At 40.2% G+C, this 26,474-nt stretch overlaps 1 protein-coding gene across 3 annotated transcripts in view; it reads right to left on the bottom strand.

Moving 5' to 3' along the window:
• LOC124143898 (sex peptide receptor-like) overlaps positions 1-26,474 on the bottom strand; it is a 213,342-nt gene that overhangs the window by 51,601 nt on the left and 135,267 nt on the right. The window contains exon 1 of one of the 3 annotated variants that reach the window (XM_046513066.2): positions 2,222-2,287. The exons of the other annotated variants lie outside the window; for them this stretch is intronic. The gene's annotated coding sequence lies outside the window, so the exon portion shown is untranslated. Of the gene's footprint in view, positions 1-2,221; positions 2,288-26,474 lie in introns of those variants that run through there. 3 annotated transcript variants of the gene reach the window in all.

Genomic DNA, 26,474 nt, shown 5'->3' with positions numbered 1-26,474 from the left:
ACCCCTTGGTGAAAGCCAAGGCAATGGGTAGGAGGCTAACAAAATTAGAAAAATAATCAGGCAAACTGGCATTCAGACCCATGATCATAGGCTTCCAACACATGTAGGATGCAACTCTACAGATGGGTTGTCTAACATCATTGTCAATAATATTTGCAGACCAACAAAACTGGTTTGCAGTGACTTGACCCAACTTGCTGTGACAGCTAATTAACCCAAGCAGAGTCCCCCTTTAAAAGGGAAGGCCCATGAACTGAAGACAAACGTATCCAGCATCAGGCAGAGGCTGAGAATCAACAACATATCCAAGAGGGTATTACAGTCAACCACAAGATTCACTGGAAGACAAAATCATCCATAGTTTGTATGCCTACAATGGTAAATGAATAATCAGTATCATATCTCATGGATTAAATGTCTTGGCATCTATTTCTTTCAGACACGCTTTACCCCTGCTGTTTAATCGCAAAGATACTAATGGGCAAAAAACTACCAACCATGTAAACATGGCCTGGCATTTAAACAGGCAAACATTGAAGTATTGAAGAGTTATTGACTAATGTTTTTAAAAAAATGCTGCACCTTGCACCTCACATGTATCAGACACCAACGACCCGTGAAGATCCGGGGTAGAATAAGTCTTCAGCAACCCATGCTTGCCGTAAAAGGCGACTATGCTTGTTGTAAGAGGCGACTAACGGCATCGTGTGGTCGGGCTCGCTGACTTGGTAGATGCATGTCATCGATCCCAATTGAGTGGATCGATGCTCATGATATCAATCACTGGATTGTCTGGTCCAGACTTAATTATTTACAGACCGTAGTCATATAGCTGGAATATTGCTGAGTGCGGTGTAAAACAAACAAGACAAACAAGCCAAACAAACCAAATCAGACACCAACAGATTATTTTCAAAATCTACAAAAATGACAAATCTTGATAGTTGACTGTATTGATAGTATTGATGTTCGTATGTGGCTTGAAAACATTACCACATTCATAAATATGTATATAACATTCCTCCACATGTAGAAAATAATTGGTTATCTACATAGTAGTTGTCCCACAAGCATTACCACATGGATAATTCATATTGGACCCTGTCTTAATTAAAACTGCAATATCAGATTATCCAAATTAACTGTGAAGATGAAAAAAATCTAATATACTTGTTGCCAAAGATATATACAACTCAACAAAGTTTAAAGAACACACATTTCTTTTCGTATGATAGATTAACTATAGCCATATGAGTAAATGGGGTGTACTTTAACTCCTTTTGAGTTGTATATCAGTAGCAATAGTTTGCAGGAAAGTGTTGTAGCAAATGAGCCTCCGTACCTCCTTACCATCTTCGTAATTATCGGAACCGTAACAACAACTCATCCTCGTCAGGCAAGGGAGTTAACTGACTTTAAAGGTCCAGTGTACACCCTTGCCAAACTAAAACTTCTGGGCTCCATCGTAGTGCCACGAGTGGCTACCATGAGTTATGTTTCTATGTCTTCTATGCCCCTCCTATTGGCCAATCAGATTCCACCTATCATATCACTTGCATTTGCTTCAAACAAATTGGCAGCGCCCAATCAAGATGATCAAGATCTATATTGTAATAAAACAGGTCTTACCTTATGAAGTGTGTCTTGATTAAAAACATGAATAAATTTGGAAAATATATGTTGACGCCCAGTTGACGTAAGCATGCCTTGCAAATCCTGCAGTTGATCATTGCTCATGATCTGCTCATTGAAATCCATGTTCTGTACGAACCAGATGTCGATTTCGTTACGCGATTTCGATTACAATGCATAGAGTCATTAGTCCAGCCAAAATATAACTTCATAATTCCAGCCTAGTTCAGCAAGGGTGGATATGAACTTTTAAAGTCATTTAACTCCTTGCCACAAGAAGATGACAACAAACTGTAATCAAACTGTCAAACATCGCACTCTACGCCCCCAACCCTCGTACAATGGATATTACTCCAGAATCCTTTATAGCATCTTTAAGCGGAACCATCAGACATGTCTTAAAAATATTTTACACAGAAGCTCTAAATCTTCAATTCACAAAATCAACTCAAAGAAATCCAAATCAAAGTAAACAGAATAAACTTCACATTTCTCTAAACTACAGTTTCCATGAGACATTATTCCTACAGTAAATGCAACATGTTGCGCGTCCACACAGAACTCAACCTACAGAAACCATAAGACTAACCTTTAACACCATGACGATGTCGCCAGTATGTACTCCTGCTTCTCTACACATGCTCTACATGTTCACGCCACACAGCCATGTGAAGATTTAACAGTATCTCTTGCAGGTTTTATCGACAAATTGTCAAGCTGCATGTCTGACCTAGGTGGCGTCTGTCATCTTCATGTAGCTGCTATTGATCTCTGTATCGGATAGCATGTGTCACTCAACCATCACATCACAATTACCTAATCAATACCTTAATTACAAAAGGGATTATCTGGCACTAATCCAGACAATGCATTGAGGAAGTACCATGATCAGTGGTTGTTAAATGAAACATCTTATTCCTCAAGTGCAAAAAGCATCAGGTAAATGTCAGTCCGGATGTAGGTTTCTGAAGGGGTAATTTACTTACGATTTACATTTAGATTCCAGTTGGAATCATGAAGGACCACTAAGTACAGGGATCAATATTAATTATGTAACTGCTACTGAATTGTGAAAATGCGTTAATGGAATCATGTACTTTGCTAGTTCCAGTATTGGATTCGTGTTCATGCTAATTATGGGGGGGTAACCTAGTGGTTAAAGCATTCGCTCATCGCGCCGAAGACCTGGGTACAATGTGTGAAGCCCATTTCTGGTGTTCCCTGCCGTTATATTAAGAAAATATTGCTAAAAGCAGTGTAAATTCATACTCACTCACTCACACACTCATGCTAATTACAGCGCTCACTGCAGGACTGCTGCTGGGGCATTAAGAAGTAATAACTCACTCACTCACTATAAGTGAGTGAGTGAGTTTGGTTTTATGCCGCTTTTAGCAATATTCCAGCAATATCACGGCGGGGAACACCAGAAATGGGCTTCACACATTGTACCCATGTCGGGATTTGAACCCGGGTCTTCGGCGCGACGAGCGAACGGTTTAACCACTAAGCTACCCGACCGCCCCCACTCACTATAAAGCTTTTACAAGTGGGGTGTGGGTGGAGGAGTGGGTGAGTACTGTATATCGCTGTGTATAAGGTGAGGTTTTCGTATCTAGAATTAGAGGGGTTTCAAGGGGGTAGAAGAATCTGTCACCGAGATAAACGGTATGTGGGTGAATATATGGGTGAGTGAGTGAGTGAGTTTTTGAGTGAGTGAGTGAGTGAGAGAGTGAGTGCATAGGTGAGTGGGTGGCCAGATAAATGAATGAGTGAGTGGGTTGGTGGGTGGGTGAGTGAGTGAGTGGGACAATGGGTGGTTAAAAGGCAAAGTGAGTGGGTGAATGGATGAAGAGGTAAGTAGGTCGGTGAATGAGTGAGTGGGTGGTTGAATTGGTGCAAGTGAATCGATGGGTGGGTGAGTGAAAGGATGGGTATGTGAGTGAATTGATTGGTGAATTTGTCAACGGATGAGCGAGAGAGCTGGTAATGGAACGGGTGGATGAGTGAGTCGAGAGGGTGACCCGATGGACTTCTATGGACTTCTGTATGACCAGTCCTCACTCCCTGACCATATCATCAGATGTTCTACCCAGCAGGAAGAAACCCACATCCAGTGGTCAGCAATTGAAAGTAAATGGAAGTTACTGAGCATCGAAACAAGTCCACGGAAGTCACGTCTTGCCACCATTCCATCAGAGTACACACATTAAGTCATCCAGGTTTCAACTTGAATATGGGACCTGTGAAGATCCGGGGTAGAATAGGTCTTCAGCAACCCATGCTTGTTGTAAAAGGCAACTATGCTTGTCATAAGAGGAGACTAATGGGATCGGGTGGTAAGGCTCGCTGACTTGGTTGATGCATGTCATCGTATCCCAATTGGGTGGATCGATAATCATGACATCAATCACTGGTTTGTCTGGTCCAGACTCGATTATTTACAGACCACCATCATATAGCTGGAATATTGCCGAGTGTGGCATTAGATAACATTAAGCTGTTTTATATTTCTTTGTGACATAGAAATCTTTGCATCCACATCAGGTACGTGGATAACTGGTGCCTCTTAATATGCTGCAATGTTGTAAAGGAATATTTTAAAATATTATTTGTCTTTACAAGATAACAAGTTGGACTTGTTTCAAGTAGTGGTAGGGTTTGTTTCATGAGAACAGTTTTTCTTGAACACCCTTGTGGTCAAGTTATGAAATCTCACTTCTTGAGAATATATTTGTACCAAGAGTGTTCTTTATAGTGAAACTTGGACCTAACTATAATCGGTAGTGGTAGGCTTTGTTTCATGAGAACAGTTTTTCTTGAACACCCTTGTGGTCAAGTTACGAAATCTCACTTCTTGAGAATATATTTGTACCAAAAGTGTTCTTCATAGTGAAACTTGGACCTAACTATAATCGGTAGCGGTAGGCTTTATTTCATGAGAACACTTTTTCTTGACCACCCTCGTGGAGTGCATCGCTAAACAACAAACAAACAAAGGTGAATATGGAGAAATAAGAAGATTTATTGATTTGATCAGCATATATTGGAATGACTAACTCCGCTATAAAACTTCGGATGAATCATCAAATGACAACATGGCTGAAAGTACTTTGTCCCCAACTGCCCATGCCAGTTATACTGCATTCATCATGGAGGGCTAATTTTTCAGGATTTTCATGGATGACTCTGGCAGTAACAACCCATCAGTGCCTCCATTTATTTCCTTGACAAGTGAACTTTAATATGAATGCCCCACAATGAAACATACAGGAACTCTGAAGCTGTGCTCAGTTGGTGAACTGAACAACCCCCAGACACCAACCCTCTGAAGACGAAGTCACATGGTCTTCATACAATCCCTTTGTTGGTTCCACCTGTTGTAATAGTTATAGGCAAACAGTTAAAGGTGGTTTGAAATCAGATCGTTTCTTAATTTTGTTTCTAAGCTTTAATGGTTATTGGCAGTCTATGTAAATGTTTTGCATCAAAACTGAGTGAGTGAGTGAGTGAGTGAGTGAGTGAGTGAGTGAGTGAGTGAGTGAGTGAGTGAGTGTGGTTTTACGAAATCAGATCATTTCTTAATTTTGTTTCTAAGCTTTAATGGCTATTGGCAGTCTATGTAAATGTTTTGCATCAAAACTGAGTGAGTGAGTGAGTGAGTGAGTGAGTACAGAGAGAGAGAATGTGAGTTCTACAATTCAGGTTTATCATGGCGGTAGTTTGCAGGTCACAGGCGTGAGTGAGTATGGTTAACACAGCTTTTAGCAATATTCCAGCAATATCATGGCAGGGGACACCAGAAATGGGCTTCACACATTGTACCCATGTCGGCAATCGAACCTAGGTCTTTGGCGTGACAAGCAAACGCTTTAACCACTAGGCTACCCGACCGTAGGTCAAGATCATAACAATTAGTGTTGATGATGACAAGAGCCAGGAACATTCTAAGATGAATCAAGACTTTCAACCAACAGCCATGAGATCCACCACCAGATGTAGATCCACAGCCGATTGGTTGTATTGTGTGTGTGTGTGTGTGTGTGTGTGTGTGTGTGTGTGTGTGTGTGTGTGTGTGTGTGTGTGATGTGAGGGGTGTCAGTGGTGCACACACACACTTATTTTAAACATACTTACATGTCTTTTTTATACATCAACATCAACATGTTAACACAATTGTATCGTGACATTTTCCATTAACTATAATCTGACTAATTTTTGGCTGATAAAACAGTTTTTTCTCAAATGATGTGCTAGTTTTTTTGTATTTCAAGTGCATGCCCTTTTGCCCTTGAAGCAAGGGGGCATAACTCAGTACTGTGAGTCATGCACACACTCCCTGACCAATGGTCACCCCTGCCCACAACAGACAACCCATAGAACATGTAAAAGCTGAATTAAACACAATTATGTCATATCTCATCCATTCTGCTCGTAACAACCAATTTATCTTAACTTTTAATGTTTGCCAGGCTGGACTGTTCTTATAGTCTTATTAATTCCCTGTCAGTGGAACAGATGGATCAGAATCCTGCATGTTTAAACTGATAGAGTATGGATTAGAAGAAATCCAATGAAGAAGCACAAGCCTTAAATCAACCTTTTTTCAAGGCCATTTGTGATGGATGTACGAATGATTCACACGTAATCCAGGCCCTCGTACAACGTCGGCTCAAATGTCTTATAACACATACATAGGACGCGTACAGTATCAGCATGTAGAACTGGTAGCCATTGATGTAACGGTATCTACTTCACATCCGTCACACCAATCATGAACAGAAGGTTATTTTTTTCTTAATGATTATGGTTGGTTGATTGGTTGGTTTGTTGTTTAACGTCGCACTCAGCAATATTCCAGCTATATGACGTCGGTCTGTAAATAATCAAGTCTGGACCAGACAATACAGTGATTAATATCATGAGCATCGATCCAGGCAATTGGGATACGATGACATGCATCAACCAAGTCAGCGAGCCTAACCACTGGATCCTATTAGTCGCCTCTTACGACAAGTAAAGTCGCCTTTTACGGCAAGTGTGGGTTGCTGAAGACTTATTCTACCCCGGATCTTCTCGGGTCTCTTAATGATTATGACTAATTTCTGTAATTGAAAATTATGTAGAGTGTTAACAAGCTCCGCACAGCTCCTCATTTATGATGCTCTCTGTACTAACGCTGCCACCAGTCAAAGCTCCCCACTGTGCCAGAAATCTACAACCATGCATGGAATTAAGAACTCGTACCCACTGACCAAAATGTTTACCAATTGCTACAGCTAAATTGTTTGGTTTGTTTTTCAATTTGAATTTATTTCATTTAAACTATCATAGTTGTATAGCCAAAATGTAAAGGAGGAAGTTGGGTGAAAATCTTGAGACCCAATCTGATTAAAAACAAACATAAATAGAAGTAGTCTGTCATAAACCTTTTTCCTAATTTCCAAAGAAATACATAAAAGTATAAATGTCACTACATTTTGGGTTGGAGGGATTGTTTTAGAGATTCTTGCAATATGTGCTTCCTCACTGGTGGTCATGAAGATACCCACAGGGTAGGAAGGTGTCTCTCGGTGTGAGGAGCTTGAAAAGTAAATTGGGAAGGGAAGTAACCCTTGTCGTATTCAAAATACCATTTTTCATTTCATTGCTTTTAATTCAACCAGACAACAATTATTGTCAGACATTAAGAATAAATGTTTATTTATTCATGTGCTCCATCAATCAAGATGCTGTGTCCATCCATCCATTTATCCATCCACTCACTCACCCAAATCCCATTAAGCCACCCACTTAGTTACTTCAAACATCAAGAATATCAGTTGTTGACAAGCATTGATAGATGCTATTTCTAAACAACTAATTCAGTTTCCATGTTGACAGTACTGGACTTGAGATGGATTGAGTGTCTGCCAGAGAGTGCATGGTAACACAATGAGGGACATCTTTTATTTATTGTCTGCAAACCTGCCATCATACATGTTGATGGTGAATGTTGGACCTACATCGATACAGCATGGCCAGGGACAGATAAGGTACACAATAGGCAACACATCGTTCCATTTCCAAACACGACCATACAATCATCAGGGACACAGAGCAACACATTTGCTGATAACGATTTTACAATCCATACAATTCATTTACTACTTTATATAAGACGACAATCAATCTATTTTGCAATGGACTGCTGAGGCTACAAAATTAAATTTGATTTAATTTTTTTGCTAATTGTATAGTATCTATTTCTGTGAGAAATGGTTTTGTTCTCTTTGTATTTGTAAGTGAATTTAAACTTAACGTTGCATTGATGTTATTTCAGCCACATAGTGACGAGAACAAGTTTTGATAACAAGAGTATGTCATATTTCAGGACGATATTCTCGTTCACGCTGGGAAAAGACTACGCACAAAGCATTTTATCTTATTGTACAAAAGGTAATGCTTACTCTATTGTTGATTATTGTAGTGTTATCTGTTTTCTTTAATCCATCGATGATGGACAAATGAAGACTATTTTAGACTTTTCACTCTTTTTTTCTGATTGTCGCTTTTAGTGAAATCCATGAACATAAAAATAGCACCTGTATATGTAGTCTGAAATTCTCAAAGACAGACATTAAATAAAAGTTGCTGTCAGCATTGATATAAAAATATTTTCTGCATAAATAATGTGGACTTAAAACACAATTACTTCCTCAAATCCTAATGGCCAGATTGCTTTGGGGGCACATATTAAATATTGCAATAATATCCCACTTACTACCTGACTTTGCCATACTATTGCAACAGCAGCATAGATATTAAAAAACAAAAAACACGTGTCAGAAAAGGGCAAGGTACATTGCCACGGAAACAATTCCACCATCCTAGTTACATGTATGTCCCGAGATACCGGACACCTCTTTTACCAATAAAACCATATCACATAACATGAGTGAGTGAGTGAGTGAGTGAGTGAGTGAGTGAGTGAGTGAGTGAGTTGGGTTTAACGCTGCTTTTAACAGTATTCCAGTTATATCACGGCATGTCAGCTTAATGTGGGAGGAAAGCCCGAAGAGATGCATGTCTCAGACATTTACCTCTTCGGTTGAAACCCACGAGCACAGGTATGGTGCTGACAAACCTAGAAACATAATCGGGGCGAACCGGGATTCGAACCCACAATCATAGGTTTCTGGCGTGCCCAAGGGACGCAATCGCATAACAGGAACAAAACCTGTATTTTGCAAGCCTCTGTGATTATGTGATATTTTTGTATGGAAGCAAAGCTCAGATATTTCCATATATTTTTATGGAAAAGGCTTGGATAATGCAATTGTAATCCTCAGATGTGATATTTTCAATACGGAACCAGTAATAAATATCCTTATAAAATGCCATTCCTTAATCAAGCAAAGTTTAACATGAATTTCGCTCTTTGAACTACTGTTGTTTGTTTGCTGTTTAACACCACACTCAGCTATATGATGGCGGTCTGTAAATAATCGAGTCTGGACCAGACAATCCAGTGATTGACATCATGAGCATCGGATTTGAACTTCTGAAACTGTCTATGAAAATTAGTGCTGGTCTAAACCTTTAACTTATTCTAAACTTAACTATAACTTATTTAAAGTTGTTGTTGTTGTATGAAGCAGCACCCAACAATATTCCAGCTACATGATGGCAGCCTGTACATCATCCAGTCTGGGCCAGGCAATCCAGTGATTGATAACGTGAGCAGCATCACACACTGTCAGGTGTGGTGACATGCAATCAACAAAGTTGACCACCCGATCCATTTGGCCTCCTCTTACAACCAGCATAGGCTGCTGAGGACCAATAGTAACCCAGAACCTCCATGGGAAAACTTATTCAGAATGCTAGACAGCAATGTATGGAGCTTATTAAAGTTGTTCTCACTAAGTTACCTTACTTACATATTTATCAGTTTGTGATACCAAGTATATTGGACTGGTTTATCGCATCGACAACATTATTCAATATAATGATAACAGAAATCCAATTTACCCTAGTGTCCAGTCTTCAAGGTCATACTGATGTCTTTGTCTAAAACCAAGGGCATCTCAAACATTTCCTTCATCCAATAACATCAGGATAACAATTATTGAAAGCGTTCAATGCCTTCCTCTATCCAAGTGTATAATAACATTCTCTAAGATATTCCAGCCAACAGTTTATCCCTAAATCTCAGACTCAATATTTCCATGTATCACAGCATGGATGAGTGCTGACCTTGGGAGACAATGAGCTCTAGGATTGTGTGGCAGCTTGGCATACAGCAAGGCCACTGCAATGAAAATGCATGAGCACATGTCCACAACGACGGGCTTCTTACATGGCATAAAAGACATGGGAAAGTTTCATCTTCTTTATTCAACACCCATGTCTGAAGCAGGTACTCAGGATGCAACAGAATGCTTGGGATCATTGTTGTGAGTGAGTGAGTGAGTGAGTGAGTGCCTGGGGATTGAACCACTGACTATCCCCTCTCTGGGCAGACACTCACTCACTGCACCACAAAGGCTACCTGGGGACTAAACCACTGACTATCCCCTCTCTGGGCAGACACTCACTCACTGCACCACAAAGGCTACCTGGGGACTGAACCACTGACTATCCCCTCTCTGGGCAGACACTCACTCACTGCACCATGAAGGCTACCTGGGGACTGAACCACTGACTATCCACTCTCTGGGCAGACACTCACTCACTGCACCACGAAGGCTACCTGGGGACTGAACCACTGACTATCCCCTCTCTGGGCAGACACTCACTCACTGCACCACGAAGGCTACCTGGGGACTGAACCACTGACTATCCCCTCTCTGGGCAGACATTCACTCACTGCACCATGAAGGCTACCTGGGGATTGAACCACTGACTATCCCCTCTCTGGGCAGACACTCACTCACTGCACCATGAAGGCTACCTGGGGATTGAACCACTGACTATCCCCTCTCTGGGCAGACACTCACTCACTGCACCATGAAGGCTACCTGGGGACTGAACCACTGACTATCCCCTCTCTGGGCAGACACTCACTCACTGCACCATGAAGGCTACCTGGGGATTGAACCACTGACTATCCCCTCTCTGGGCAGACACTCACTCACTGCACCATGAAGGCTACCTGGGGATTGAACCACTGACTATCCCCTCTCTGGGCAGACACTCACTCACTGCACCATGAAGGCTACCTGGGGACTGAACCACTGACTATCCCCTCTCTGGGCAGACACTCACTCACTGCACCATGAAGGCTACCTGGGGACTGAACCACTGACTATCCCCTCTCTGGGCAGACACTCACTCACTGCACCATGAAGGCTACCTGGGGACTGAACCACTGACTATCCCCTCTCTGGGCAGACACTCACTCACTGCACCATGAAGGCTACCTGGGGACTGAACCACTGACTATCCATTCTCTGGGCAGACACTCACTCACTGCACCACGAAGGCTACCTGGGGACTGAACCACTGACTATCCCCTCTCTGGGCAGACACTCACTCACTGCACCACGAAGGCTACCTGGGGTTGAACCACTGACTATCCCTTCTCTGGGCAGACACTCACTCACTGCACCAGGGAGCCAAACAATTTTTAACTGATCTCTGGACAATATTTTGAGGCCAAAGACGGCAGGTTTTCCAATGTTCAGATTATAGTTAGGTCCCAGTTTCACTATAAAGAACACTCTTAGTACAAATATATTCTAAGAAGTGAGATTTCATAACTTGACCACGAGGGTGTTCAAGAAAAACTATTCTCATGAAACAAACCCTACCGCAACTTGAACTGAGTCCAACTTGTTTCCTTGCAAAGGCAAAAAATATTTTAAAATATTACTTTACAACATTCCATCATATTTAAAGGCACCAGTTAACCACGTACCCGATGTGGATGCAAAGATCTCTACATCACAAAGAAACATAAAACAGTTTTTTGTTTTTGGGGGTTTAACGCCGCACTCGGCAATATTCCAGCTATATGACTGTAGTTTGTAAATAATCGAATCTGGACCAGACAATCTTGTGATTGATATGATGAACATCGATTTACATAATAGGGATACAATGACACGCACCAACCAAGTCAGGGATCCTGACCACCCGATCCAATTAGTCGCCTCCTACGACGTTGCATTGATGTTATTTAGTCCAGCCACATAGTGATGAGAACAAGTTTTGAAACCAAGGAGTTTGTCATATTTCAGGACGACATTCTCGTTCAGGCTGGGAAGAGACTATGCACAAAGCATTTTATCTTATTCTACAAAAGGTAATACTTCCTCTATTGTTGATTTTTGTGGTGTTATCTGTTTTCTTTAATCCATCAATGATGGACAAATGAAGACTATTTAAGACTTTTCACTCTTTTTTTTCTGATTGTCGCTTTTAGTGAAATCCATGAACATAAAAATATCACCTGGATCTGTAGTCTGAAATCCTCAAAGACAGGCATTTAATAAAAGTTGCTGTCAGCATTGATATAAAAATATTTTCTGCATAAATAATGCGGACTTGTGATTGATATGATGAACATCGATTTACATAATAGGGATACAATGACATGCATCAACCAAGTCAGGGATCCTGACCACCTGATCCAATTAGTCGCCTCTTACGACAAGCAAAGTCGCCTCTTTCGACAAGCATAGTCGCCTCTTACAGTATGCATGGGTTGCTGAAGACCTATTCTCTACCCGGATCTTCCCGGGAGTGAAACAGTTAACGAGTTCATCTCTGGAAATGAAACATGAAAGAAGAGCGATGAACACCTACTTCAACATCCCTGCTAAACTTTGTTTGTGTGGGAGATTAAACCGTGTCTCCCAAAAGGGTCAGTGATGCCAGGTATGTCATACATGTTGCAAACAAAACTGACTTCTACAACCCGTCCCCACATTGTGCAATCAAACACCCTTCTAAAGTCTTCATTTCAGAGTCAATGAATTGATTCATGGCTATATGTATATAAAACAACCTTTTGGCATAAATTGACAAATAAATTTAAAAAAACCCACCTTATAATAGATGATAATAAAATAATCGCAAACCAAAAACCAAAACCACATCAAAGGAGAACAAAAATTGGATCAAAAGAATTTCTCTCGGAAGTCAAAGGCGTACATCCTACCAGTATCGTTTCCGTGAGGCAGGCATGTGCTGTTATCAACAACATGCTCGGTGTTGTTCAGAAGGTATGTCGCATGCCCCAGAGGAACTCCTTTACATGATGATGGATCCGACTTTATAGACACACATTATGTCTAATTATATATTCTTGACAAAAATTAATTAAGTTGGCCCTTAGATGTGAGCAATTTTATATTCCTCTATTACACTGGTTCCTCGTATCTTTACGGTTCCACAAACCACTAGGGATAAAGATTCATTTGGATAAGAATAACTTTTTATGCTTTCATAAGATAACACATTAAATTTTGATTCATTGACTGTCATTTCCAATCTGAAGATTTGACATGTTTTTAATATCCAAAATTATTTTTTTATTTAACTAATAAACTTTTGAGTCTGGCTTTTCACATTCAAACAGTTTTGCTCTTGCTCTATAACTTAAAAAATTGGTTTCTAATGATGCTTTCTTACTGAAATCTGCTACAAGGTTCATGATTGGTTAAATTTGAGCATGTGACCTAAGGCAGCCAATCAAATTACCATATTCGACCCATTAAGCGCCCAGGGCGCTTAAAAAAAGACAGAAGGGGTGGGCGCTTATTGGGACCAATTCAGAGTCAAATTGGCGTAAATTCATCAGTAAGCCTTACCGTATTTTCTTGAGAATAGTGCGCACTTTTTTCCAAAAAACACAGCTGTGTAGAAGGGGGTGCGCATTATACACGAATTAATGAGTTTTGATGTTTTTTCCCCCATGGAAAGACATTACTGTGAGCACATAAAACCAGAAATACCATGTCAACAAATCCATACTGAAGTTCGCAAATTATTCATGTAATTACACTGTCTGGCTATAAAAAGTGTTCTTTGTATATCTGAACTTTTGTTTGTAACTTATTTCATTAATTTTATTCAAAATTCCTTTTAACATTGTTTTAATTAATTTCGGCAAAATCGTGTGTGAAGCGATCAGATCGCACAACTCACCGTTATTAACAGCAACCATGGTCAGATTACCAACTTACCAACTTAAGTTGACAGAGAATGGATACATATATCATAAATGCCATACTTTGATTCGGTAAAAGTCATATTTGTTTTTGTTGGACGATTCTATGTCAACACGTAATTCTCGCGATCACGTGCATGGGAGCCTTGACGGTGACTGGTCAGACTGGTTCCATGTAAAAAATAATACCCGGCATTAGCGATCAGCTGCTTCGCTTAGGGTTATTATTATTTTAAATATGTTTAGTAAAAGCTGAATCTAAATTAACAAGATATTGGAATATATTATTCCTGATAAAAAAATAGTTTCAACTTTTGCCGATCCTTGCATTTAAAATCCTGTAAAGTTATATCATTGGGTGTGTCTTGACCGAATCACCGGTAGATTCCAAGAAAACGTGTGTACAGCTGATTGCTGTGTCCGGCTTAGTTTATGAGAAAATGCACAAGGTAATCTTAATCCCTGGATATAAAACAATGCCTAGCTGAACAAAAAATACGATTTAAACGGTAAATCACCATGTCTGGTGATTTTTTTATCTCAAATTTTGAATTTGTACTGACGAAGTTTCTCATCACCCCGTTCGTTTGCCGGACTTCGCTGAAGGGGTAAGGTGTAATTTTTTTCTGCTCATAATATTCAAAGTCACAAATATCTAAAATAAACAGAATACAGTCATGCCCCGCTTATACGGACTTCAAATATCTGGAAACCTCGGTTCCCGGATGATTTTCATTTGAAACAAAATAATTACTATATAAATTTTCCGAACCGGGAGGGGGTCGCTTATTGGGGGAGGGGCGCTTAATGGGTCGAATACGGTACAGCTATGGTACAGCCTTGAGTATATTATAAATTTCAGAAGTTGACGAAAGATGTCATTTGACTTACATTCCACGCGATCGAAACATCTTTATTTTGCTCTTTGACATGTTCGATGAGGACCTGTTGTCGAAGTGTGTCCGAGAATTTTATTTTCAATAACATTGTGGGAAATGGTGAATAATTTTTTAATTTATCGGAGAAAAAAATGATTAATTGAAATGGAATACGTATTTCAAACATTGTGACATGTGATAGATTTAATAAATGATTGATATGACACGTAGGTTCATAACAATATATACTATTTTGACGTGACTATGGTGTCTGGGGGCTCGATGCTTCTTGGCCGGTATACCGGCCTATGGTGTTGAAAGACTTAAGGATCATTCTCCAATGAAATGACACAAAGTGAAAAGACAATTCTTTAATATTTTTTAATATCACTTTTGTATACCTAAATCTTATTTAGTACATGTGACTTCATGTGTACACTGACGGTCATCGGTCATACAACAACTGGCTTTATAGCGGCACATAATAGTTCCTCATGAGGGGGGGAGCTGGCGGGTAGCCTTGTGGTTAAAGCATTCGCTCGTCACGCCGAAGACCCGGGTTCGATTCCCAACATTGGTACAATGTGTGAAGCCCATTTCTGGTGTCCCCCACCATGATATTGCTGGAATATTGCTAAAAGCGGCGTAAAACCATACTCACTCACTCCTCATGAGGGTAGGTATGCAGTGACTTCATGTTTACACTGACGGTCATATTGCTAAAAGCGGCGTCAAACCATACTCACTCACTCACTCCTCATGAGGGTAGATACGCAGTGACTTCATGTTTACACTGACGGTCATATTGCTAAAAGCGGCGTAAAACCATACTCACTCACTCCTCATGAGGGTAGGTATGCAGTGACTTTATGTTTACACTGACGGTCATATTGCTAAAAGCGGCGTAAAACCATACTCACTCACTCACTCCTCATGAGGGTAGGTATGCAGTGACTTTATGTTTACACTGACGGTCATATTGCTAAAAGCGGCGTAAAACCATATTCACTCACTCACTCCTCATGAGGGTAGGTATGCAGTGACTTCATGTTTACACTGACGGTCATATTGCTAAAAGCGGCGTAAAACCATACTCACTCACTCCTCATGAGGGTAGATATGCAGTGACTTCATGTTTACACTGACGGTCATATTGCTAAAAGCGGTGTAAAACCATACTCACTCACTCCTCATGAGGGTAGGTATGCAGTGACTTCATGTTTACACATGTCATACAACTTGGGGCATATAATATTTCCTCATGAGGATAGGTTTGCAGTGACATCTCAGTGCACTGTGGTTTGGTTAGAACAAAACAGATTCAAAAAGTATCATCGTTAGATGAGGCGAGGTTTGTTAAGAACTATCTCAGTAAGTCGATCACAGTGACAGCACATCGTAATACATTTACATCAAGTACGGGATGTCAAAATGGCCGACACGATAAACATGATGGATTTCTGAAGTTGTTAATGAACCTGTGGCGATTACAAGTGTAAGTCATCATTGATCAATTGGGCAATCATTGGTAGTTGATTATAAAGATGTGTCAAATAGATACTGAGGTAAATTCATACATTGCTATAGACTGTTCTTGTCAGTCTAGACACGGATCGAGTCGATAGTTTGAATGTGCACTTTTGTTCACTAGGATGGGTCATATCAGGGATATTTGTAATTGGGCATGCAGTGAACTCTCTGACTTTTTCCTAATGTATGCTAAAATGAGGAGTACAGAACAAAAGGGTCTGAATGATGAGAAACAATGCTTCAATATTTATTCATGCTGGTGTCCCTAGGAATACAGTGAGTGAGTGAGTGAGTATGGTTTTACGAAATCAGATCATTTCTTAATTGTGTTTCTAAGCTTTAATGGTTATTGGCAGTCTATGTAAATGTTTTGCATCAAAACTGAGTGAGTGAGTACAGAGAGAGAGAATGAGAGCGGTAGTTTGCAGGTCACAGGCGTGAGTGAGTATGGTTAACACCACTTTTAGCAATATTCCAGCAATATCACGGCGGGGGACACCAGAAATGGGCTTCACGCATTGTGCCCATGTTGGGAATCAAACCCGGGTCTACAACGTGATGAGCGAACGCTTAACCATAGGCTACCCAACTGCCACTCGGAATACAGCAGAAGTCTGTCAATGTGTACGTCTTTGACGTCATTTCATGAAAAAACATACGAACGGCAAAATGTGCCATTTATAAACTCATGAACATCTTTTTATGGTCATGTGACAGACATCTCATTCAAAGCATATAAGTCCTATACCATGTCAATTTTATACTAAAAAAGTATTGGTTGATATTTTTTTTTAAATGACAGCATGTCTTCATTGTCAAACTAATAATTATTAAAAATTTAAAAAACCCGTTGGGTATGGCTCTTCAAATTTTAACTTATTGTCAAAAGCAACCCCTGTGGTTACATGTAATATACACCATAAGTGTCGAAAAATTGAATGTAATAACATTTTGATATTTGAGCATGTGCATTCTTCTCAATGCTGAATTGTCAGTACAGAGCATTCCACACTGATAACAATATGTCATCTGAACAGTTGGCTCACTGGAGCGTTGTTCTCCACAGGGTAGAAAAGTCATATGTTAATCTTTATAACACTTCATAAAAAAGAATATGAGTAATATGCTACTCAAAATAAGTTATTGACCATCAGATTCTTTCATATTACTATAGTTAATCTGTCATGCCAGGTTAATGGTAGTAAAATAAAGAATAAAATGTTAATTGAATTAATTTGAGTGGTATACGTATTATACTATGGCATATTAGCTATAGCAATGGAATCGAGTGGTGCTTAACTTCTTTTGAGTGATGTATTGTGTCATGACAGATTAACTATAATAATATAAAGAAATGAGTGGTCCTTAACTTCTTTGGAGTAGTATATACAGAATAACCTACTTGAAACTGTTAGAATTATAGGCTTATTCACCATACATTCACTTGTTAACGATAACCTGAAATCACTTATGGGTGTTGATTATTTTCAAATATCAAACAGATAATTTTCAATTCACCTTCTTATTAGGTCAAAGCACAGTATATTTCAAGTGGAAAAATCTCTCCAATATCAAATTCTTAAAATGACATAAACTGCCAATATTATCGTGCTTGAGAAAGTGATCCCACAGATTAAATATTGTCCAAGTCCATTAATATTGATGGGTAAGGAGTAATCTGATAAAGATCTCCCAATCTCCAGTGTTGACAAATAGCACTATAATCACGAGGACAATTGTATAGTATTAAGCCACTATCGCTGCGGAGTGGTGAGGAGGGAAGATGTATTGGAGATAGGCATGGCAGATAGCCTGCAGATGAACTATGTACAACTTCAACAGACGTTTTGTGTGTTTCAGCTAAAAGCCTTGGCCACTGGACAGGAAACTTCACGTAACACCAAGACTTCGCAGGAAACTACCTTGCTAATCCAGCTTGCATGAATATGCTTTCAAATATCACTGTTCTCGGAAGTAAATGGGAATTAAACCAAACACGACTTCCAGCATTTTGGCATTCATCAACATCCGCGGAAAGACTGACATGATATTGATCACGCTTCTTTCTCCCATCTCTAACAGTATTCAACAGCCCCTTTAAGTCAACCGCACAGCTCTATGACTGCAGCTGAAGAGAACGCTGGCTGCCATCCATTCCGTGGGGTATATCCCCATTAGCAGAAATGATGCACTAACTCTGCGACTCAGCTCTCCAACTCCTGAGATGTAAGGAGCCCGAGACACCACTGTATCGCAGCTATCAAATATGACAGGGTATAATCAGATTAACCAAATGCCGTGATCTGCAACACTGTTACAACCGGAATGCAGCTGATTATATCGCACTGGGCCGTTAACTGGCTTAAACACCCCCGAGATGATAATATGATGTTCAGCACAGCCCTGGAGGGGATTTTAATAGTGACAACTCCACGTTCATATTTGTTCACAGTTTGTCGGGGGATTACAGATTAAGTGTTTTTGTCATCCCAAAGCACCTATGGAAATCTAGGGTTAGATTCTTGGCTGAGAATTGCTCCAGATGTAATTTTACTGTTCATATTGAAAGATATACTGTTGAGAACAATGATACCATTGATTGATTGTGGATCAGGTTTAAGTCTTGTGGGATTTGCGAAAATCTCAAATCAAAGAAAAGTCATTTCTTTCAAGAACAAATAACAGTGCGTGTTATTCCCGGAGGTAAAACTAGAAACATATGTTCATTAATTCTGTGTTCCAAATGGAAAGAAACTAAATTCATAACCTTGGGAAGATGAAATTTGGATTGAAAACAAGAAGATTATTATTAAAATGATGTTTGTCAAGCAATGCAATCAATCATATGGGACAAAATAGATGAGATGTTTTGCTTCAAAGCTGTTGTAAAACTGTACCAATCATTTCTTAATCAGATTTGATATGACTACTTGAATAACAACTATTTTGGGAAAGAAAGGTAATTGTCAATTTCATAGTGAGGAGAGAGTCAGTGAGATGGGGTCAATGTCACCTCTAAAAAGCATATTTAATATCATAATGGTCAACTTTTGTTGTGGAACAAAATCCATCAGTGGCACCTGTGATAACCACTCTGAAGGCATCTGTGGCCTTGTTCTCACAACAATCAGTGAATATGGGATTAAATCCACCACAAGCAGATCCTGGCAGTTATAAGGGACACAACTCTTCACAAAGATAAAAAACTATTGAAAGACGTATGTAAAATAGAAAAAATTATCGCAATGAAAAATTGTAGTATTAATAGATTTGACAGAAAATGGAAGGAATTATCAGCCTACTTATAATTTCTCAGTCAATCAATATTAATACATACCCATATCTGATCATGTTTTTAGATTCAAAAATTGCTTCACGTATATACCTCATGTACCAATATTACATTTATGTCTACTGAATTGAAATAAAAATATTTATAAAAAAAAGAAGAAAAAAAAAGGATTAAAACAGGATGCCAAAAATATAGCTTATCAAAATATTCCTGATAATTGCTTATCCATTGGAAAACATCTCTGTACTATCATGACAATTGGCCTGGACCAATTCACAGCCATAAGCTTCATTTTGAGTCTGATTCACCACACTCATTACCCTAGAAATTCTGTGAGAAGGTATGGATATGAGAGATTGAGACGGTTATAACTTCCCAAATGAAGCTATGGTGGTCTAGGTAGTTATCATATAGAAAGGAGATACAATCCACGGGATGATTGACAATTGACGCTCCATGCTTGATTTCATTGGTTCGTCACATTGAAGCATTTTATGTTCTTGCATGTGTTCAGTAGCTTGTTTGACAGAGCAATTCTAGTTATACAAATATACAAAACCTATGTTAACTTAGCACAGTGACAACAATAGTATTCTTTTCTGAGGTGAGGTGAGGTGAAATGGGGTTTAACGTCGCGTCCAAGATTATTGCACTTATTTAGCGACGTGCATGCACGTGTGTGTGTGGCTGCTTGTACTAGTCCGGGCTAATGCAGATTTATAGTGCTAGCCCACTGAGATACTATGCCGCTGTTTAACATGAATACCCCACTCAGACACAGTATACTGACGCCAAGTCAACCAGTCCTTGTTTTAGTCCCTTAATGCCGAGTGCCAGACAGGGTAACAACAAGTACCATTTTTTAAACTTCTTTTGGTATGACGCGGCCAGGGATCGAACCCTGGGCCTTCCGCTCCACGGGCAGACACTCTACCACTAGACCACGGAGGTGGTCTTATTCTTTTCTGAGTCACAGTTGGACATCACTGAAACTTTTAACTCCTCAACTTTTGATAGTATTTCATACTGTTACAAAACTTTAAACAGAAGCTTAAGGGAATGTTACATAAACTACTTATTATGTCTAATGTAGCTGAAAATGAGTCAGTTTAAAGGCAATATTGAATACTGTTTGTATGACAACTTCTCTCAGTGATCAGTTTTGTTCAGTCCCTGCGTGAACCCTCAGAATATCCCTATCAAAAGCTGAGTGGTATATACACCCACTATAAGCTCAGATACAATAACAAAAATGTTGGCAGAATATAGATGTAGTGTTGGTTGTTGGTTTGTTGTTTAATGCTGCACTCAGCAATATTCCAGCTATATGACAGCGGTCTGTAAATAAGCCAGTCTGGACCAGACAATCCAGTGATTGACATCATGAGCATCGAGATGATGTAGTGCACATTCCTATGACCAACATGGAGATATACTCACAGCCAACCCACACTCAGATCCAGCTCAATTTAATCCCTATGTAGGCTTAAGATAAAATTGTTGTTGTCAACAGCTGATGAGGGAAAGTGGCAATTAATGATGCTCCGATCAAACCTGGAATAACATGCTCAGCCTCATTCAAGCTTCAGCTTCTTGTCCTTGTGGTTTTTGAGAACCTGGCATTAATATTCATTTTTGGTCTTCGAACTATCAAATAATTCTTTTCGATGCCTTGAATGTTTTGTTGAGTCTGTCAGGATAATTTGAAATCATGTGTAGTTCATAGCAAAACAGTGTCTGTTTTGCCATAACAAAATCCCATGGAAAGATTTGCCAATAAGGCCAAATTACATATCAATCAGACTAATTTCATAATGGCCAATTAGTGACAGACATGTAGTTTTCTTCGCAATGCCTGTGCAATTATAGGTGTTTGCAGAAATATAATAATTGAATAACTATTGGGATATATCTAATTTGTTACCAATGAAAACATATTAGTCACATAAAGGGTGAGACAGATTTCAGCCCAATTGCTGCTGAGTACGTCTAAATGTCAGTTGGCATTTCAAAAAGAGACGTTATTGGTCTCATCATGTAATTTCATGTTGTTCCAGAACACACCAGCAATGCTAAAGGCAGGAAGGTCTTAAAGGGAGACATGGTTCCTAACTGTCTTCTGCACATTGTCTGCCTAGATCTTGACATTGCAATTAATGTGTGAAACTTAGACATTGTCTCTGTGTAATTAGGCTTATCAGTGTAATATCCCAGTCTAATTGTCATGTGTTATGAATAATAAGTAGTGGTATGCAGTTCAGTGAGATTGAGTTATCTCCCCAACAGATGGCATGAGTGTAGGGGATCTGCCATGTAGCACAAAGTAACTCATTGTGTGAACCACAGAATTCGTTTGTTGAGTAAGTAATGTGAAATGCAATACAACCTCGAATATCATAATCAATAACTTCTAAATTAGTTTACATAACAAACCTGAACAAGCAGACGAAGATGCATGAATCAAGTTTGCTATGGCTGCCATTTCAATGGTTGAGCAATGTCCCCCTTTAAAGGGAGATTCCTTCCTTATATTGTGCTGGCATGTGGGTGTTGTGGCACTTCTCTCATACGCTATTGCCATAAGCAATGTCTCCCTTTAAAGGGAGATTCCTTCCTTATATTGTGCTGGCATGTGGGTGTTGTGGCACTTCTCTCATACGCTATTGCCATAAGCAATGTCTCCCTTTAAAGGGAGATTCCTTCCTTATATTGTGCTGGCATGTGGGTGTTGTGGCACTACTCTCATACACTATTTCCATAAGCAATGTCCCCCTTTAAAGGGAGATTCCTTCCTTATATTGTGCTGGCATGTGGGTGTTGTGGCACTACTCTCATACACTATTTCCATAAGCAATGTCCCCCTTTAAAGGGAGATTCCTTCCTTATATTGTGCTGGCATGTGGGTGTTGTGGCACTTCTCTCATACGCTATTGCCATAAGCAATGTCTCCCTTTAAAGGGAGATTCCTTCCTTATATTGTGCTGGCATGTGGGTGTTGTGGCACTTCTCTCATACGCTATTGCCATAAGCAATGTCTCCCTTTAAAGGGAGATTCCTTCCTTATATTGTGCTGGCATGTGGGTGTTGTGGCACTACTCTCATACACTATTTCCATAAGCAATGTCCCCCTTTAAAGGGAGATTCCTTCCTTATATTGTGCTGGCATGTGGGTGTTGTGGCACTTCTCTCATACGCTATTGCCATAAGCAATGTCTCCCTTTAAAGGGAGATTCCTTCCTTATATTGTGCTGGCATGTGGGTGTTGTGGCACTTCTCTCATACGCTATTGCCATAAGCAATGTCTCCCTTTAAAGGGAGATTCCTTCCTTATATTGTGCTGGCATGTGGGTGTTGTGGCACTACTCTCATACACTATTTCCATAAGCAATGTCCCCCTTTAAAGGGAGATTCCTTCCTTATATTGTGCTGGTATGTGGGTGTTGTGGCACTTCTCTCATACGCTATTGCCATAAGCAATGTCTCCCTTTAAAGGGAGATTCCTTCCTTATATTGTGCTGGCATGTGGGTGTTGTGGCACTACTCTCATACACTATTTCCATAAGCAATGTCCCCCTTTAAAGGGAGATTCCTTCCTTATATTGTGCTGGCATGTGGGTGTTGTGGCACTTCTCTCATACGCTATTGCCATAAGCAATGTCTCCCTTTAAAGGGAGATTCCTTCCTTATATTGTGCTGGCATGTGGGTGTTGTGGCACTACTCTCATACACTATTTCCATAAGCAATGTCCCCCTTTAAAGGGAGATTCCTTCCTTATATTGTGCTGGCATGTGGGTGTTGTGGCACTTCTCTCATACGCTATTGCCATAAGCAATGTCTCCCTTTAAAGGGAGATTCCTTCCTTATATTGTGCTGGCATGTGGGTGTTGTGGCACTACTCTCATACACTATTTCCATAAGCAATGTCTCCCTTTAAAGGGAGATTCCTTCCTTATATTGTGCTGGCATGTGGGTGTTGTGGCACTACTCTCATACACTATTTCCATAAGCAATGTCTCCCTTTAAAGGGAGATTCCTTCCTTATATTGTGCTGGCATGTGGGTGTTGTGGCACTTCTCTCATACGCTATTGCCATAAGCAATGTCTCCCTTTAAAGGGAGATTCCTTCCTTATATTGTGCTGGCATGTGGGTGTTGTGGCACTACTCTCATACACTATTTCCATAAGCAATGTCCCCCTTTAAAGGGAGATTCCTTCCTTATATTGTGCTGGCATGTGGGTGTTGTGGCACTTCTCTCATACGCTATTGCCATAAGCAATGTCTCCCTTTAAAGGGAGATTCCTTCCTTATATTGTGCTGGCATGTGGGTGTTGTGGCACTTCTCTCATACGCTATTGCCATAAGCAATGTCTCCCTTTAAAGGGAGATTCCTTCCTTATATTGTGCTGGCATGTGGGTGTTGTGGCACTTCTCTCATACGCTATTGCCATAAGCAATGTCTCCCTTTAAAGGGAGATTCCTTCCTTATATTGTGCTGGCATGTGGGTGTTGTGGCACTACTCTCATACACTATTTCCATAAGCAATGTCCCCCTTTAAAGGGAGATTCCTTCCTTATATTGTGCTGGCATGTGGGTGTTGTGGCACTTCTCTCATACGCTATTGCCATAAGCAATGTCTCCCTTTAAAGGGAGATTCCTTCCTTATATTGTGCTGGCATGTGGGTGTTGTGGCACTTCTCTCATACGCTATTGCCATAAGCAATGTCTCCCTTTAAAGGGAGATTCCTTCCTTATATTGTGCTGGCATGTGGGTGTTGTGGCACTACTCTCATACACTATTTCCATAAGCAATGTCCCCCTTTAAAGGGAGATTCCTTCCTTATATTGTGCTGGCATGTGGGTGTTGTGGCACTACTCTCATACACTATTTCCATAAGCAATGTCTCCCTTTAAAGGGAGATTCCTTCCTTATATTGTGCTGGCATGTGGGTGTTGTGGCACTACTCTCATACACTATTTCCATAAGCAATGTCCCCCTTTAAAGGGAGATTCCTTCCTTATATTGTGCTGGCATGTGGGTGTTGTGGCACTACTCTCATACACTATTTCCATAAGCAATGTCCCCCTTTAAAGGGAGATTCCTTCCTTATATTGTGCTGGCATGTGGGTGTTGTGGCACTACTCTCATACACTATTTCCATAAGCAATGTCCCCCTTTAAAGGGAGATTCCTTCCTTATATTGTGCTGGCATGTGGGTGTTGTGGCACTTCTCTCATACGCTATTGCCATAAGCAATGTCCCCCTTTAAAGGGAGATTCCTTCCTTATATTGTGCTGGCATGTGGGTGTTGTGGCACTTCTCTCATACACTATTTCCATAAGCAATGTCCCCCTTTAAAGGGAGATTCCTTCCTTATATTGTGCTGGCATGTGGGTGTTGTGGCACTACTCTCATACACTATTTCCATAAGCAATGTCCCCCTTTAAAGGGAGATTCCTTCCTTATATTGTGCTGGCATGTGGGTGTTGTGGCACTTCTCTCATACGCTATTGCCATAAGCAATGTCTCCCTTTAAAGGGAGATTCCTTCCTTATATTGTGCTGGCATGTGGGTGTTGTGGCACTTCTCTCATACGCTATTTCCATAAGCAATGTCCCCCTTTAAAGGGAGATTCCTTCCTTATATTGTGCTGGCATGTGGGTGTTGTGGCACTACTCTCATACACTATTTCCATAAGCAATGTCTCCCTTTAAAGGGAGATTCCTTCCTTATATTGTGCTGGCATGTGGGTGTTGTGGCACTACTCTCATACACTATTTCCATAAGCAATGTCCCCCTTTAAAGGGAGATTCCTTCCTTATATTGTGCTGGCATGTGGGTGTTGTGGCACTTCTCTCATACACTATTTCCATAAGCAATGTCCCCCTTTAAAGGGAGATTCCTTCCTTATATTGTGCTGGCATGTGGGTGTTGTGGCACTACTCTCATACACTATTTCCATAAGCAATGTCTCCCTTTAAAGGGAGATTCCTTCCTTATATTGTGCTGGCATGTGGGTGTTGTGGCACTTCTCTCATACACTATTTCCATAAGCAATGTCCCCCTTTAAAGGGAGATTCCTTCCTTATATTGTGCTGGCATGTGGGTGTTGTGGCACTTCTCTCATACACTATTTCCATAAGCAATGTCCCCCTTTAAAGGGAGATTCCTTCCTTATATTGTGCTGGCATGTGGGTGTTGTGGCACTTCTCTCATACACTATTTCCATAAGCAATGTCCCCCTTTAAAGGGAGATTCCTTCCTTATATTGTGCTGGCATGTGGGTGTTGTGGCACTACTCTCATACACTATTTCCATAAGCAATGTCCCCCTTTAAAGGGAGATACCTTCCTTATATTGTGCTGGCATGTGGGTGTTGTGGCACTTCTCTCATACGCTATTTCCATAAGCAATGTCCCCCTTTAAAGGGAGATTCCTTCCTTATATTGTGCTGGCATGTGGGTGTTGTGGCACTACTCTCATACACTATTTCCATAAGCAATGTCCCCTTTTAAAGGGAGATTCCTTCCTTATATTTTTGTATGGTATATTATGTCATGTGTTTGACGAAATGACTTTTCTCAGCTTCATCACTTCATATTGGCTACATATTGGCTTAAATATGTTGTTAAAAGACACCCTAACACGACAGTTTAAGTTGCGACCTCAAAACCATATACCGTATTCGACATAATAAGTGCCCGGGGCGCTGTCAAAATTAGAAATAGGGGGCTCTTATTAGAATATTAGTTTGGTGAGAAAAACAACAGAATTGAAAGATTGTAAATTTCGTAGTTTATGCTGACAGCCTGAAATGATACAAAAGAAAAGTCTGAGCGTATCATACACAACAGATATATTTTCCAGAATTTAATTGCCCATAATTAAGGGTGCATATAACACACAAGTGCGTATTATAAACGAATAAATAAGTCTTGTGTACATTGATCAATCAGAAGGGGTGCTAATTGGGATTGTTCACTA

The sequence above is a fragment of the Haliotis rufescens genome, unplaced genomic scaffold, assembly GCF_023055435.1.
Source record: "Haliotis rufescens isolate VD_foot unplaced genomic scaffold, xgHalRufe1.0.p SCAF_12, whole genome shotgun sequence".
Lineage (NCBI taxonomy): Eukaryota > Metazoa > Mollusca > Gastropoda > Lepetellida > Haliotidae > Haliotis > Haliotis rufescens.
Note: the sequence above shows the minus strand (reverse complement) of the source record. Positions and strands in the feature narration are given on the sequence as shown.